The following is an 18186-nucleotide window of genomic DNA, read 5'->3' as shown; positions in this document are numbered from 1 at the left end:
TGACTTTTTGGTCACCCGGTATACATACATTTACAGGCGCCGGTGTCTGTAACTTTGACGTTCTGTAGCGTCGCTGAATGACGTTTACGGACATGGGTTACTATGTAAAACTTGATTTACTAAGTCTCCTCTACAACATTTAGGCGTGTGTAACATGAATTGTGGAATACCATGCATATAGAACGTCTAGAACGTATAGAGGTTGAACCTCACATTTAGGGACAAAATTCCGGAGGTTGTTCACTGACATTTTCTGAGAATCGGTGTAAGACATATGGTGTCCGATGGATTATAGTGTATTTATAATTTATTTTCTTTGGCTCCAGTTACGAAACACCTTTTCGCAGCATAAAAAAAAGCCTGTAACATTCAATCGCTAAAACGTACACACAAAACACGAACTGATATGTTCAGATACACGAGTCATCGTCGCTGCATGAACAGCTCAGCATAGCATAGTCATTTCTAGCTTCATTCAGTGAAACCATACACGAGGTGAACGTTGGTCACCTCTTCATCAGAAAACGTAACCGCTCTGCGTATACGAGGGTTGTCCAGAAAGTAAGTTCCGATCGGTCACTAAATGGAAACCACAGTGAAAATCGGAACATTTTACTTGCATGAGTTAGCTACATTTTCCAGATACTTCTCCACATAGTCGCCGCTCTGACTGTGTCGTAGCGTTGTACCAAATTTCCAACACCATCGAAATAGAAGGCAGCCGCCTGTGCTTTCCGATATTCTCCACTCTGGTCTACAGCGCGTAGCCTGCGCCCAAGTGTTGTCTTCATATCCAGCGTATCATGTGAACAGAGATGATACTCAGGACGAGTCAATTAGGGCTGTGTTGTGGAAGATCGAACACTTCCCATCGAAAAGGCTGCAGGAGCGTTTTCACTGCCCCTGCAGAGTGCGGCTGAGAATTGCCATGAAGAAGGAAGTGCGTGGCAGTTGTGTCATGTGGGTTGCATTCATTAAGGCGAAGCCTCGCAGCGGGCCCTCCTACTTGGCGGGAGACATCGTTGTTGTAGGCACCTTTACTCGCTCACAGTGCGCTCACAACTGAAAAGAGCGTCTTGATGCGATCCACGGTCGTACCAGAGACACTACCCAACACATCTGTGCAAAGCTCCATCGGGTTTTCACTGTGTTTCGCGACCGATCGAAACTTACTTTCTGGACAACCCTCGTATCATCGCCGACGAACAACTAACACTGCCTCAGATAGACAGAACCGAGCAGTGCCGAACGCAAGCGTGAGGGCAAAGAGGATAAAGGGGCATTAGTACGAGCAACAGAAAGCACCGGGAGTGAATATAACAAGTTTGTTTCCTAACAAGACGTACAGTGCTCACCGAAGATATTAGCACTGTTTAGCCAGATATCTTCAGTGGAATACAAATACAAAGATGAATGCGGGGTAAGAAATCAAAAGAAATGCACGCACTCTGTACGGTACCACTGGAGATCATAGATCTGTTACTCTGGGGCGGCCAACGAAATACTGTCGCTAGCTTTCGGGTTCACGCTATAGAGCGTGCAGATACAGGAAGAAGACGATGCGAGCTGTAACGGGCTTTTTTTAAGCACGGGGGAACCTGCCAGGAATGTGGACATGGGTCAACTAACCCACGAAAGCGTACTTGTAAAGTTCCACGAAACACGAATAAGTGCGGAATCTAGAAATATACAAGCCCTTGGATATAACTCTTGAAGGTACCTCTATTAACTTTTGGTGCACTAGGTTTCCCCTAAATTTAACAAGCTCAACAGATACACATAACAGAGATTTTAGTCATCAGTAAAATATTGTCTTTCAATATTTACGACAGTCTGCCGACACTGGAGTAGCTTTTCGAATCCGCTACCGAAGAAATCACGTGGTTTTGAGACGAAGAACTCGTTAACCCATGTTCGGAGAACATTTTCATCCGCAAAGAAAGTTCCTTGAAGGTTCTTCAATAGAGAGGGAAAAATTGAAAACCTGAGGACACAAGACCGTGTGAATCAAGTAGGTGCGGAATGACTTCCCAACCCAACTCTTATGCAGTGATTTTGTCGGCCTACCTGAATGCCGGAGAGCGTTATCATGCAATAGCGTCACTTCATGCAGTCTTCATGGTAGTTCTGCTTGGATTACGTCTGCAGGATGTCTGAGTTGTCGACAATAAATTCAGCAGTGATGGTTACACCTTGGGAAAGCAATTCTCAGTACATCACACCGTCGCTGTTCCACCAGATGCACATTATCTTTTGTGGATGCACGCAGGTCTTCGTACGGGGAGCTGCTACTTTGTTTGGGCTCAGCCATTCCTTTCTTTCCCATACGTTACTATAAAGACACCATTTCTCGTCACCAGTAACGATACAGGGCAGGAATGGACGGTGTTGCTCGCGAGGCAGTTGATGTGCAAGTAGAGATGCACAAATGGCCACTCGCAGACTTGTTTGATTTTGGCTTAGGGAATGCGGTACCGATGCAACCAATTTTTTAACCTTTCCCATTGCATGCAAACGTTGCATGATGGTGGAATGATCGTTTACTGACGTGTATCATTGTGGATTAATGCGTTCAAATGATCTTCATCGAACACCGAAGGTCTTCCTAGACGTGTCAAAACGATCGTCGTTAAAATGAGAAAACCATTTTCTTGCTGTACTCTGTCCAATGGCATTAACTCCATACACGGCTACCTCCGCTGCTGTCACTCTTTACTGAACTCAAACAGATAATGTTCCGATTACTCCACTTGGCACTCCATTTTCTAGCGTCAACAGCTCCACTCACTATCTCCAGATGACGAAATGACAATATGTCAACTCAAATGGTAGCAGTGAACCAAAAGTAAAAAAGGTCAATCGACAAATAAACCCACAGTACCGGAATATCAATGTGCAAACCAAAAACTGCTACGAACTTATGCATCAAACTAATAGATGATACTGTGGGTCGATGAACTTTACAGTGGTTTTCAGAGTGCAGTTGTAGACATGATGGGAATTTATTATTTACGTTCATATACTCCAAGATCTTTCATCGGGTGAGTAAGCACTGACCTGCGGAAAGTGATGGAAACAGCGACAAATATGCTCGGATCACTACCTGATCAGACTTTAGTAGGCAGTTCCCTTCCCACATGAGATGACCGCACAATCTCACGGAAAGTTAGCATGCGTTATCAGACCGTTCGTCTGGTTGTCTGCAGGAGCCATTTTTCCTTCATTCTCTGCGTCGCGGATCGCTCGCACGCGTTTGCACGTGGAAGTTAGTGCATCTTCGCAACATCGGAGCGACCTGGTGAAACCATTGACCACTGGCGTTCCGAAGCAACCAGAACGACGGAGTAAAGCTCGATTCAGACGTAGCCTCGAGGTCTTAGTGACGTGATCGATCAGTGAATGCATCGTTGTCGACCTCGTGAAATCGCTATCTGGCGTTACATTTCAGTGGGTAAAATGACAAGGGTTTGCTCCCACTCATTGATCTGCGTTTGGACAAAGAAGAGGAAGGAAAAAATGCAAACGAGGTAAAAAAAACGGATGTTCGCCCATCAGCCCTGAAAAAATCGTGCAATAGAATAAAATTTGTTACTCGGCAGAACGAACTGATGCTCCATGAGCTACTTTTTGTGAGTACTTGAGACCGCCATAAAATTCTTTCAACTTACTATTGAACGTATTGCAAATTAATCTCGAAAAGGAAGACACACGCTAGAGGAATGTCATAAAACTGACAGAAAGGCAAGCCTTTTGTTTGAGGTAAGTGTGGTGTCACCGCCAGACACCACACTTGCTAGGTGGTAGCTTTAAATCGGCCGCGGTCCATTAGTACATGTCAGACCCGCGTGTCGCCACCGTCAGTAATCGCAGACCTAGCGCCACCGCATGGCAGGTCTAGAGAGGCGGACTAGCACTCGCCCCAGTTGTACGACGACTTTGCTAGCGACTACACTGACGAAGCCTTTCTCTCATTTGCCTTCAGCTAAGTCCATGACTACGACCTAGCAAGGCGCCATTAGCCTTACAGTGCTTGTAATTAAAGTCTCATTTGTATAGTCAAGAGCGATGTACCAAAATGATGGAATTAAAAGTTGAGTATTAACTTAGCTACGTACTTTTCTTTAGTGTATTCATAACTTATCCTGTTCCAGACTTCACGCCATTCGGCGTGTGTGTACGCGTGCTGTCGGTTACCCGTCACTGTGGACTGGCTGTCTTGTCAGCCCACTACATTGATCCCATCCTCGTCGCCAATGTAGTGGGCTGACAAGACAGCCAGTCAACAGTGACGGGTAACCGAAAGCACGCGTACACATACGCCGAATGGCGTGAAGTCTGGAACAGGATAAGTTATGAATGCACTAAAGAAAAGTACGTAGCTAAGTTAATACTCAACTTTAAATTCCATCATTGTGGTACATCGCTCTTGACTATACAAATGAGACTTTAATTACAAGCACTGTAAGGCTAATGGCGCCTTGCTAGGTCGTAGCCATGAACTTAGCTGAAGGCTATTCTAACTGTCTCTCGGCAAATGAGAGAAAGGCTTCGTCAGTGTAGTCGCTAGCAAAGTCGTCGTACAACTGGGGCGAGTGCTAGTCCGCCTCTCTAGACCTGCCATGCGGTGGCGCTAGGTCTGCGATTACTGACAGTGGCGACACGCGGGTCCGACATGTACTAATGGACCGCGACCGATTTAAAGCTACCACCTAGCAAGTGTGGTGTCTGGCGGTGACACCACAGTAAGTGTATCACTTCCTTCTTCCACGAAAGACATATTACAAAAGGAAACTTTCCTTTTATTCTGGGCATTATAACTAAAAAAATTAAACTTCACATGTCTTTTCAGAACATATAATTTTGGCTACTTGGTTACTGCTTAAGTTTGTTAATATATAGGTACGAAACCATACAGTTATGTTACTCAAGAAGTGAATCTAAGACCGGGGATGGCACAACACAAAATTTACATTTGCAAGTAAGTTACGCTATGAATGACTCATTTTGTGTAAGAGAAGTATTCCCTCAGTACCTCAGTTCTGATGCTGAATTCCACTTCTGCAATGAAATATATAAATATGAGTTTGAAGTACACTGTCTGAAACAGATGTAAACAGAGAGCTCAGTTCGGATGGTTACTATTAAGAACGTAACAAATAGTAACATAAAAGAACCATGAGATTCGTACCTGTTATATCTATTTCTACACCAGATTTACTCCAAACATAATTCTTCAAATCTGTGTACACGAATTTAGGACTGGGCAAATAATACAACACAGTTTATCTATGCCCTGGTTCAATAACTTTTCGTCATTCATGTTTCTGATGACAAATGACACAGTAGACTACAAAATAAAAACTCAAACGCTAAACGTGTTCCACAGCTATGAGACAAAAATACAATCCGCCAGAAACCTGATTATTACGGTCCAAAATGCAGCATGTGTTGAATGCACCAATCTGAATCAGAAAATTGCTTACGAGACTGACGCACGCCCTTAAGACTCAAGGTAAATTACTGTACACTAACAGATAAATAAACTCAATCAAATGTTAAGGCCCCTGCTGGGATCCTAAAAGGAGGAAAGTACATAAGGTTAAAATAAAAATACTAAATGCGTTAACACAAACACGATTTGAATGACGATATTGAATTATTCAAACAAAGCACAAGTATGGGAACGCGTCCGACTATCTAACAATAAAAAAAAGTTGAAATATAAATTACACCAAAAAAGTGAGTCTTCCTGTCGCAAAGTTACTTAGAAAGTTGAAAACGGGCAGCTATAAACACAACTGACATTCTGAAGTAGCTCATTACTTTCTACTCATCGATTATACTGATAGACCGAATGTTAAACAGAGAAGAAGCATGCATCTACCAACGCTCTGATGCACATAGAACAGATAACTGCAAGGTTCAGACTGAATTCTGATTATCCTAACTTGCCTAACTTGCCTAACTTGCCGGTGCATGCTCACGAACAGTGTTGGCTCCGTCTCTGACTCTCTGAAGTATAATGCTCTGTTTAGTTTTTCCCACAGTATGCGAACTTCTAAAAAAAAAAAATGCGTAAGCAATACTTTTACTGCTGACGTGAACTGAAAGTCAATCAAAAAAACTATGAAATTTAATTTTTTCGCATGGTTTTGGCGTCTGAAACTGGTTTGTATACTGCTCTTAATTACACTCCTGGAAATTGAAATAAGAACACCGTGAATTCATTGTCCCAGGAAGGGGAAACTTTATTGACACAGTCCTGGGGTCAGATACATCACATGATCACACTGACAGAACCACAGGCACATAGACACAGGCAACAGAGCATGCACAATGTCGGCACTAGTACAGTGTATATCCACCTTTCGCAGAAATGCAGGCTGCTATTCTCCCATGGAGACGATCGTAGAGATGCTGGATGTAGTCCTGTGGAACGGCTTGCCATGCCATTTCCACCTGGCGCCTCAGTTGGACCAGCGTTCGTGCTGGACGTGCAGACCGCGTGAGACGACGCTTCATCCAGTCCCAAACATGCTCAATGGGGGACAGATCCGGAGATCTTGCTGGCCAGGGTAGTTGACTTACACCTTCTAGAGCACGTTGGGTGGCACAGGATACATGCGGACGTGCATTGTCCTGTTGGAACAGCAAGTTCCCTTGCCGGTCTAGGAATGGTAGAACGATGGGTTCGATGACGGTTTGGATGTACCGTGCACTATTCAGTGTCCCCTCGACGGTCACCAGTGGTGTACGGCCAGTGTAGGAGATCGCTCCCCACACCATGATGCTGGGTGTTGGCCCTGTGTGCCTCGGTCGTATGCAGTCCTGATTGTGGCGCTCACCTGCACGGCGCCAAACACGCATACGACCATCATTGGCACCAAGGCAGAAGCGACTCTCATCGCTGAAGACGACACGTCTCCATTCGTCCCTCCATTCACGCGTGTCGCGACACCACTGGAGGCGGGCTGCACGATGTAGGGGCGTGAGCGGAAGACGGCCTAACGGTGTGCGGGACCGTAGCCCAGCTTCATGGAGACGGTTGCGAATGGTCCTCGCCGATACCCCAGGAGCAACAGTGTCCCTAATTTGCTGGGAAGTGGCGGTGCGGTCCCCTACGGCACTGCGTAGGATCCTACGGTCTTGGCGTGCATCCGTGCGTCGCTGCGGTCCGGTCCCAGGTCGACGGGCACGTGCACCTTCCGCCGACCACTGGCGACAACATCGATGTACTGTGGAGACCTCACGCCCCACGTGTTGAGCAATTCGGCGGTACGTCCACCCGGCCTCCCGCATGTCCACTATACGCCCTCGCTCAAAGTCCGTCAACTGCACATACGGTTCACGTCCACGCTGTCGCAGCATGCTACCAGTGTTAAAGACTGCGATGGAGCTCCGTATGCCACGGAAAACTGGCTGACACTGACGGCGGCGGTGCACAAATGCTGCGCAGCTAGCGCCATTCGACGGCCAACACCGCGGTTCCTGGTGTGTCCGCTGTGCCGTGCGTGTGATCATTGCTTGTACAGCCCTCTCGCAGTGTCCGGAGCAAGTATGGTGGGTCTGACACACCGGTGTCAATGTGTTCTTTTTTCCATTTCCAGGAGTGTATTTCGTTACACGTTGCTTCGCTCTCTGGTCACTGTTTTCATCACTTTTCCCACGTCAGTGCTTACTCACCCGATGAAAGCGATCGAAAGAACACTAAATTTATGTGGAGAAATACAGTTTACATTTTGTCTATATTTTCCTTCCGAAATTGGCTTGGAGTGTATGCACATAAATAAGAAATTCCCAACATGTCTACATTAATGGTATTGCTTCTAACGATCACAAAAGTGAGGACTATTCGTACAGTAATACAAACGTTCACGTTTACTGCACTGTGCACATAAACTCAGTCCAACTGACAGCCCTTTGAGTAACAGACCAGCTTTGACCGTTTTACAGACAACTGGACCATAATTAGTATTGCGTCCTACCCAATATCGGCATATTTTGAGGAGCTCTCTGTGCATTTAATCATATTTTGAGATTGAAGAGAGGAAGATATAGTCTGCTTATGTATGCAACTTAAAAATACTATCACAACGGTAGACGAAAAACTGCAGTGAATCGTCGATGGTAATTTTAGGCGTTAATCTTCTGTAAAATGCATTCTACTGAATCATAAATTATGAATCCAATTACTGAAATAAATTCGTTACGACAGGTGCAATCTGAAGTACATGTACGTTTTTGTCAGTTAAATCTGAAATGCGTCTGATACTAATTCAGAATTTTCTTGATCTGAACGAGAAAATACAAGGAGGAGGGTTTGTTACAAGGAAACAGAAGAAATCGTGTGTGATTAAGAAAGTAACATTTTCCTTGCTCGTTTCTCCACATCCGTCTCCCAGAAGAATTCTCCGCAGAACGTTGACCTTTACACACGTCTCACTGGCAAGAGCAGCGACACAACATAAAAATGCAGCACTTGGGAAAAATCGACTTAAAGATTTATATAAAACTCCTATTGAAATAGTATACGCTTACTTTCCATTCCAAGTAGGTATTTATGACAGCAGATTCCATACATTCCACAGAACAGTAATATCGACGTGCAGTACTTTCTAATGATATTGGAACCTACTTCCATCAGGCAAAATAACTACTCAAGTTACAATGAAAAATAAAACAGTAAATGCAAATTATTTTTTATGAAAATCAATACTTTACATTAATAAGGAACATCAATTTCAGACAATTTCAGGAACACAGTTTACGACAACACAGAATCATAAATGGGGTTATATAATGCAGAAATACTTTTCATCGAGAAAATGGGTTCAATATGAACTTTCTTTACAACAGAATTTCTTTTTGCGTGTACACCGAAACTCACTGCAATGCAGAGATATTTAGTTTCTTCTCCTGGTATTGTTGACGATGATCTGGGCTCATTTTTGGGTCGTATGGGGTTTTCGTAAAAATAATGGCTCGGTCACTCTTCCGCACTTTGAGTTTTTTTTATGCCACTTGTGTTGACCATAACAGTGTTTGATGTTTTGTTGTGGTTTGGTCATATCTTCAGTGAGAGTATTTTTCGATTTCACAAATTTCTGGTAATCCAATTCCGTTACGTTTTAAGGATGTCTTGTGTTTCTTGCAAATGGAAGTAATATGACGTAATCAGTGGGGACATAGATTGGATCTGGCTCGCTTTATTGACTTCACAAACGAAATGAACATTGCCTCCTTCGTCTTGGGTGTGTCCCGTAATCAAATATTTGTGTGTGATGGATTTTATCTTAAATGTTTGCATAAGTGTACATTCCCATAATAATTTGTTCTTCTGCTATCTACAACAATTATCTGACTAAAATACAGTTTCAAGCTTATCATTGTTGTTCGTGATAGTTTTTTCTTTTAAGTATTTCAGAATGCACGAGCCTATGGCACCTCGATGTTCACTTTCATGCCAAGAAAGGCACTGTTCTGGAACATGACCTGACAAAAGTTCAGTGACTGTTAAGTTGTTGCTATTTATTTTACTTCTATGATAAAATGAGATGCATCACCTCTTGGTGCAGGTAAAACTGCTTGGAGGTCGTAAATAGTGATTATAATTTGTCCTTGACTTCCTTAAGCTTTCTTCTTATACGCCTCTGTTTCGACTCTTCATAAGAGTTTCACCCTTATATTTGTATTATATTTTTCTTGTATCCCATATTTTTCTTCTTCTGTAGGGCTGATGTACGAGTTGCATACTTTTTGCAGTAAAACACGATACGTTAAAATTGTTGTTGAAAATTCATGAATACATCGATGTTTGTGTTTTGAACGTTTCATTTTATGCACTCGCTTTTGTTGTCATGGTCTAAATCACTCTGACTTTTCCCACCTTATATAATTTTCCAAGTACTTTGTGCGCCCAAATGATGTCTTTCCAGTTCTTGGGATGATATTTTATCGTCAGTAACACCAGCTTTAATTGTGGTTTCTACTTTAGAGTAGTTTCTACGTTGTTGAAGATATCAGGCATTTAATTTAGCTGTCACAGTCCTAATAGGTCGGTCACTTATGTCCAACTTCGCCTTGAAAAAGTAATTTGCAAAGACGGAAGTTAACGTCATGGATCAAAAAATAAAATGCATGGTTAGAATGGCGCGTGCTTCCTTCTTTCTTATATTGATAGTTAGGTCTAACAGCAGTCATACTGCTAACTTCTCGCTGGTATTGCAGAGTGCCAAGTGACCATTGTTATAAAATATTTCAAGCCATTTATTTTCATCTATTTTGCTTCAGCATTTTAGTTTGTATTTTTCATTACATGCTAGTCGTATCATCCTTGCAGGCGCTTGGGTTTCACGAACTGATGATGATGTATAAGGTTTCCAGCATATTGCTCACGTTTTTCTTTAGATTTTCTCCACTTAGGCAGATTTGTTGTCCTTTTCTTACATTTTCTCTTGTTACCTGCCGGTGTGTTGCCTACTACTGCGCCCTCTGTCGTGTTACTGAAGACAATGTTATCACTCTCTTCCGACCCTGATGACGAAGCGTTTTAAGAGTCAGAAGATAACGACTTACGAAAATGTGGATCTAAATCTGAATCGCCACACTTTCATTTTATGACTGTTCAGGTGCGCTGTTGAGTAAATCCGTTGTAACCTCAATTGCAACGTATACGGGTTTTCAGTCCACTGGCATCTAGAGTGCGTAACTTGGTCTCCGAGTACTGTGTCACTCAATTCTGTTTCTTGTGTTGCATTTTCTTGTTCTGTGTTTCTTTCTTGATCTTCCGATTTTCTGCAGTTCAATTCTATTTCTTTTGACGCAATTTCTTTTTTCGCAGCTGTCCATTTTTAAATGTAGCAGCAGCCAGAGTCAGCAAGTGCCAAATTTTGCATCTTTCCTGTGAGTATGTAACGAACCTGAAAAGACAACTTTGTGGAGACATGAGTTCTGAAATAACGATTTGAGTTTTTTATGAAATTTTTGAACCGAGAATAATTCATACCAGCATAAAATACTGACACTATTAGTCTGGAAAACTGGCACAATTCGAAATAACAGAGTAAAGAAAAAATACGTTCGGAAATAATGAATTGAAGAAAGGTGTCACTTTTGTGATTATGACACTACTAAAAATTACATGTGTCGCATGCGCACCTACTACTAGCAACGCAGAAGCGGCACCGTCCTTGCCGTTACGAATCATCCTGTAACCTACAACAAAACTGACGCAACTGCCCTAGAATGGACAAATCGCGAAACAGAGTGTGCGTTTCGCGTGCACACTGAACCCGTATTTTTGAGTAACATAAACTAAAAATTTCTGTTATTTGACTTGCTTCACATTTCTTGCCGAGGTGCGTGTGATACAAAGTTCTCGTAGACAATGAACCGTCGAGCCCGATCACTGACATTATTCTGTGTCACTATCTAGATGCAGACATCGACTCCGAAGTCACCGCTGTGTGATTTTCATCCATACATATTATAATAATAGATATACGTGTATGTGTATTTATGTGTGTCCCACAACTCCTCCTAAACCACTGCACCAATTACGAGCAGAATCGGTGCACATATCACTTACCGTCTGGAAACCATCACTGTGGGGGGTAAGAACCATCTATCCGGTACAGAGGTGCGGATGAGCGTGAATGAGCAGTGTAGACCGCGACGCGCGAATATCGATACTTTAGTCAACTAGTATTTGAGAATGACAGCACATAGAGACTTGCAACAAACTTTCCACATAATTTTAAACCTCTACCAAACTTTTTCTCACTGGTGGCCCCTACAAAATCATGAATGAAAAAAAAAAAGATCCCTTACTACATTTCGCCTTTCATGCAGTGAAACTGCCGCTTCAAGGACGGCATTTTAGTTCATAGCTTCCTTACCAACGACTGTTCTTGCCGGTAGTATTCAGATGTACCACTGAATGTAACATCGTAAAACAGATATTTCAGGAGCTGTGATGTCACAGCTACTGATATGCATAAAAAAAGTGCCGCATCGTGCAAGACTTTTAAATTTATTAGTTCGTTGCTACTCACTCTATTCGCAACGCATTTTCCACTGATCGTACCTGCAAGAATATATAGCTGTACGACAAATACTTCAGGAAATATCAGGTCAAATACTGAGATGTTTGAAAAACTACCACATCATGCATGATGTTTTACTTTCTTACTTCTTTACAACTAACTATATTCGTAAGACATTTCGCAAAGAGTATCTTCATATGTAGTTGAATGTACCTAGAAAAATATCTCACTGTGCAACACTTAGTTCAGTGGATAAAACGTCAAATACTTAAATGCGTAATGAACTGCCTCATCGTGCATGATGTTTTAATCTATAGCTTCTTTATTTCTGACTCTGTTCTCTACACATCTGCCAGACAGTGGCCACATACAGCACTCGATATACCTGCTAAAAGTATCACTGTACACAACATTGTCATAGTTTAGAAGATACATCATAAACATTGAGCTGCATACAAATGAAACGGTAGGGCGAAATTCGCTAGAGATACAGGTGAAATATGTGTTCAAATACGCGTGGAATATGAAAAATATATGTGATATATTTTTTACGTGTGCAAAGCCGCGTAAAAACACATCCTAAACCACAGAACGATTTCATGAAAATCTGTTAAACGTCCAATCCAGAAAGAAGTACTGTGGGAGTGGGAAACCACCGGCCTCTTACTGGGGTGGTTGCGTAAAGTGAAGAGAGACGGAGGAATGAGGACAAGGACAGAGAACGAGATATCCCCATCGTAGGTTCGAGTCCTCCCTCTGGCATGGGTGTGTGTGTGTGTTGTCCTTAGCGTAAGTTAGTTTAAGTTAGATTCAGTAGTGTGTAAGCCTAGGGACCGATGACCTCAGCAGTTTGGTCCCATAATACCTTACCACAAATTTCCAAATTTCAGTCAGTAGGGAGAAAGGAGTAGATAGGCACTGACTGGGAGAGGAGGATATGTCCAGACAGAGGGGAGGGGGAAATGGACAGAGAAGTAGAACTAGAAGGAGACCGACAGACAGAGAGAGCAGGAGAGATGGGCAGGGGAAGGGCAAAGAGAGGGGAAGGAGAAGAGAGAAGGGGGAGCAGGAGACGGACAGAGTAGGAAAGAGCAGATAGACAAAGGGAGCAGGAGCAGAGTGGCAGAGACTGGGAAGGAAGGAGATGGACTAATGGAAGATTGGAATAAGTAAATACCCATACAACGCTGCATACCCAGTTAGTTTATGCATAAACCCATTCCCTGATCCTAACTTTGCTTTCAAAGTTAGGCTGAACTGCAATTTACACGCAAGATTCACTGAAGTCAGAAATCTTTGCGTCTGTAACCACTCCTATATTTCATCCAATATACTACGGCCACATATTTTTCTAAAGAAGTAACTTTGGTTCAAATGGCTCTGAGCGCTATGGGACTTAACTTCTGAGGTCCCCCAGAACTTAGAACTACTTAAACCTAACTAACCCAAGGACATCACAAACATCCACGTCCGAGGCAGGATTCGAACCTGCAACCGTAGCGAAGTAACTTTGGTGTTTCACGTTTTCTTTATGAGGTAATTGTTGATAAAATGTGGCAATATCACTCACCGAATATTCAAGGATCACCACTAGTCGATTTGCAGTCTGTCACATGCAGTTCAGGTTATGAATATGTGGGTTTAGCTGGACACTTCCGGCTTTTTACGGTCGTATCTGGCTTAATATATGAAAGTCCAATCTCTCCATGTTTTGTTAGGCTGTTCAGTGGCGAAGTAAAGAGCAAAAAACTAAGGCCTATTCCAGGCTAATGGCATAAGCGCGAGGAATAAGTATAATGGGGAGTGGAATAGCTATCAGACGAGATACTGGCAGAAGTAAAGCTGTGAGGACGGGGCGTGAGTCGTGCTTGGGTAGCTCAGTTGGTAGAGCACCTGCCCGCGAAAGGCAAAGGCCCCGAGTTCGAGGCTCGGTCCGGCACACAGTTTTAATCTGCCAGGAAGTTTCATAATGATGAGTGAGTCGATCTTCGTAAGGATGCGTAGATATATGTATGTGTTCTTTGTACATCGGTCGAGCCTAAGGCACAGTATCACAACCATGCTATGTGGAGAACGAGCGAGGTTAAGTACGTAGAATAGAGTGACCAAATCATTTTCGGAGAAAAGTGGAAACAACTGGCTGCGCTCTTAGGGGCCTCTCCCCCTACCATTCCAAATTTACCGAGGCTTTTTTAATGTTTTTAATTTCTAGGATACATACAGAGATATCTAGCGATCACAGGCCCTGCAGACCACGCGCTGCCTCCATTCCTTCCTCTTTTGTGGCCGGTTCCTCAAGGTGTCTTCGATTCCCAGGGCTGTTAGTTCCTTCGCCAGGTCGTCCATCCAGCGCTGCCCTGGTCGTCCAATGGAGCATTTGGTGTTTGCTAACCCGATGACAGAGCATTCAATATTAGGAAAACGATGAAAACAAAATTTACTTTGATTTATTTCTACAATATCTGTTTAATCAATGGTACTATGATATTTAATTGTATACAGAATAAAAAATAAATTTATTATTTTTCAAAACATTATATACACGGAATCTTTATTAAAACATTGTTAACATAAGCTTTAAAAACTAGCGAGTGCTCATAGATGTTGATTGTCCTTGGAGGTAAGTGTATTTTTTTCTGCTTCCAGTCTTCTCGATCATATTTTTGTTCTTTGAGGTGTAGTGGTAAAATTCTACACAGGAGATTTTGTATTTGCACAGGATCTGTAGGACTCCTTCAAGGGTGACCACCTCCATTCTGTTCATCAGTCCACCGGGTATTCATAAACGGAAATATTTTATCTACGTTGCAATTATGCGCTGAATTGCAAACAAAGACCCTTCAGTTATTACGACCTCAGAGAATTGCAGGGGATGGTCAAAGCTTTTAAAAACAACTCGCCCACTTGTCATGACGTTGCAGTGGGGTTTCGCTTTCATCATTCCAGTTGTGAAGATATTCTTCAACAAACTTTGTCAATATAGCTAACTGATCAACGAGAATTGAGTCATCGATTTCAGTTTACCCCCCCCCCCCCTCTCCCCCCTTTAAATGCGAAACAGTCTCTTGAACAGTTCCCCATTTTGACACTCTCTCCAATAACGTACAAACACAATATTGGTGAAAATGAGGCGCTCTACTTGCTCAGATATTCCATACATGTGACTAAAATTTATTAGATTCGTCTTTGAAGTCGTTTTCAGCTGAATGTGTTACTTCTACTCTTTCAAGAACAGATTTAACATTAAAAGAAATGAAATGCTGACCTTTCTCTTGGTAATAATTTCAAGAGCATTTTCCTCTAACACATTTTTTGTATTCTCCTCATTGTGGTGCAAAGTTCTAAGCTGGCTGTGAATGAACCGTAAGTAGACTTCACTTAAGGAATTTCTGAATATTTGAACCCATATTCTGGGAGCTATGACTTCATTTAGGAAATCGTGTTTTAAGAGTTCAAACAACGTGGTGACTCGTTCAACTGCTGGAAAAAGTGACAACCAGCAGGTTTCCAAGAGGTACATTACATTCACACATTCAGGTACTAACTGTGTACACGTAAAAGTACGAGGATACCTTCGCAATGATAGTTTCAGCATCACAGCTCAAACAAACAGCAGATGTCCGCACGGAATTGTGTAAAATGTGAGCAGGTAGCCTGTCCCTTCAATGTTTTCATAGTATGTTGTTTTTAATTTGGTAAATGCATTACATTTGCCTTGTCTTTTTAGCCACCAAAGTTAGTTTTCGTATTGTGTGTACAAAATTCCGAACACACATATTGCTGAAATTTCGTCAGATAGGTAGGAAACTCATATATTTCTTTTTTACTGATCATTTCGTTACATAAACTACAGTTGTTTAGGATGGATACAAGATACAGTACTAAACTTTTCTTCCTGATCAAATCGAACTTCGTTGATAAATATTTTGCTGATATGTGGGTCAACACAGCCTCCAAGAACTTTGTGAAACAAATTGTTTCCGTAGTAGGTTCTACAGCTATTCTTTGTTTGTTTAGCGGTTGGGCATATGAAGTTGAGACTGAAATGACCGAAGTTACTGAAATCTTTTCGTTTACCATACCAGAAGCATAAATAATTATTTATGCTATTAATTGAAAAACTTTTAGTTTATTTTGATAGTATTTAAGACTGCGTAATTTAGAGAACACAGCACTCACTCTTAGGGAAAAATCCGGTGTTTCTATTGTTGAACTTGTCAAGTGATTCAGCCATCTCTAGCTGTAAGTGTAGCTACACTATTTGAACTTTTTATTCAAAGTACAACTATTATTTTGCATACGACGTAATCTTGATGCGTTTTGGGTTGATGCCGTTTGCTGCATATGTTTAAAGCAAACACCTGAGCGGCGAAATGAATTGCACAGAACATATTCCGGAGTTCACAATACAGTTACAATTCCTAATACTTCGAAAGAAATTCAAAGATGCTATAAAAGAGAACACTAGCTTCCGTTTCTTAAAGTAGCCTCGAAGCGACATTCCTCCTCACCGAGCGCTGCCCCAATATTAGGGCGTTAGCAGCTTCCCAGTCACGGGAAGTTCACACGCCATAACAGCACACAGTTGTCAGATTGTATCGACAGCTGAAATCTGATTTGGGTGTTTCAAAAATGGTTCAAATGGCTCTGAGCACTATGGAACTTAACGGCTGAGGTCATCAGTCCCCTAGAACTTAGAACTACTTAAACCTAAGGACATCACACACATCACACACATCCATGCCCGAGGCAGGATTCGAACCTGCGACAGTAGCAGTCGCGCGGTTCCGAACTGAAGTGCCTAGAACCGCTCGGTCACCGCGGCCGGCTACACACGAGTGATCCAAGGCATGTTCATTGTTATGGAAGGCAGACCGACTTACAACCGAATGAAGCTCGTGCTTCGTAATCGAGTATCTGGTGTCACATTTTGTAAAGAGAATGTGATAACTCCTACAGTATTAATTAGTTCAGTGGCACAGGGTGGCGCACGAAAAATGGGCCCCGAGTACTAAACTGCTCATTGTCGCCCACCAATCGTCATCTGTTGTTTCGAAGTTGTTTACATTAGCTTATTTGTTATTTCTTTATTACCTAATTATTACACGTTAATCTATTCTGCTCGTAGCAGTCGATAAATCGTGCGTAATTGGCGAGCAGTCTGTACTCGGGGCCGGTTTTTCGTGCGAAAAAAAAAGAATGGTTCAAATGGCTCTGAGCACTATGCGACTCAACATCTGTGGTCATAAGTCCCCTAGAACTTAGAACTACTTAAACCTAACTAACCTAAGGATATCACACACATCCATGCCCGAGGCAGGATTCGAACCAGCGACCGTAGCGGTCGCGCAATTCCGGACTGAGGGCCTAGAACCGCTGGACCACCGCGGCCGGCTTTTTCGTGCGCCACCTTATATTATTTCGCTGTGATCAGCAACATAACGCTACAGTTGGCTAAACGACATGTTTTGCAGAATCACGAAAATTACAGTGTGTGAGGATTCTGTTATGAATAAAAACTCTGTAATCCAGGTGGGAGGCAAGTGCCCCCTCTTGGCGCCTTCCATCTTCAGTCACCTATGCTACTAATTTTCAGTTTTTCATAAGAACCATATAGCAAGCACAAATAAACGATGAACGAGTAAAAATTGAACGGTTCCCAAAAAAGAGCCATCACCAGTGAACTAGTTCGCCTAGAACTTAGAACTACTTAAATCTAACTAACCTAAGGACATCACACACATCCATGCCCGAGGCAGCATTCGAACCTGCGACCGTAGCGGTCGCGCGGTTCCGGACTGAGGGCCTAGAACCGCTAGACCACCGCGGCCGGCTTTTTCGTGCGCCACCTTATATTATTTCACTGTGATCAGCAACATAACGCTACAGTTGACTAAACGACATGTTTTGCAGTATCACGAAAATTACAAGTGTGTTCCGCAAGATTTCGATCGACCATGGGTGACCACAACAAAGAGGATCGGTGTATTGTGCACTAAACACATGGTAATGCTTTGACATCTGCGCATGCGATCCGAGAACAAGTAATGCACTACCTGTAACACTGATCGTCATCCCTCACCATTGGTCGGAGTCTAGCAGCAGCCGGACTGGAGAATTATCTTCCGATACGTAGGCTACT

Source organism: Schistocerca cancellata, chromosome 9 (genome assembly GCF_023864275.1).
Source record: "Schistocerca cancellata isolate TAMUIC-IGC-003103 chromosome 9, iqSchCanc2.1, whole genome shotgun sequence".
NCBI classification, from domain to species: Eukaryota; Metazoa; Arthropoda; class Insecta; order Orthoptera; family Acrididae; genus Schistocerca; species Schistocerca cancellata.
Note: the sequence above shows the minus strand (reverse complement) of the source record.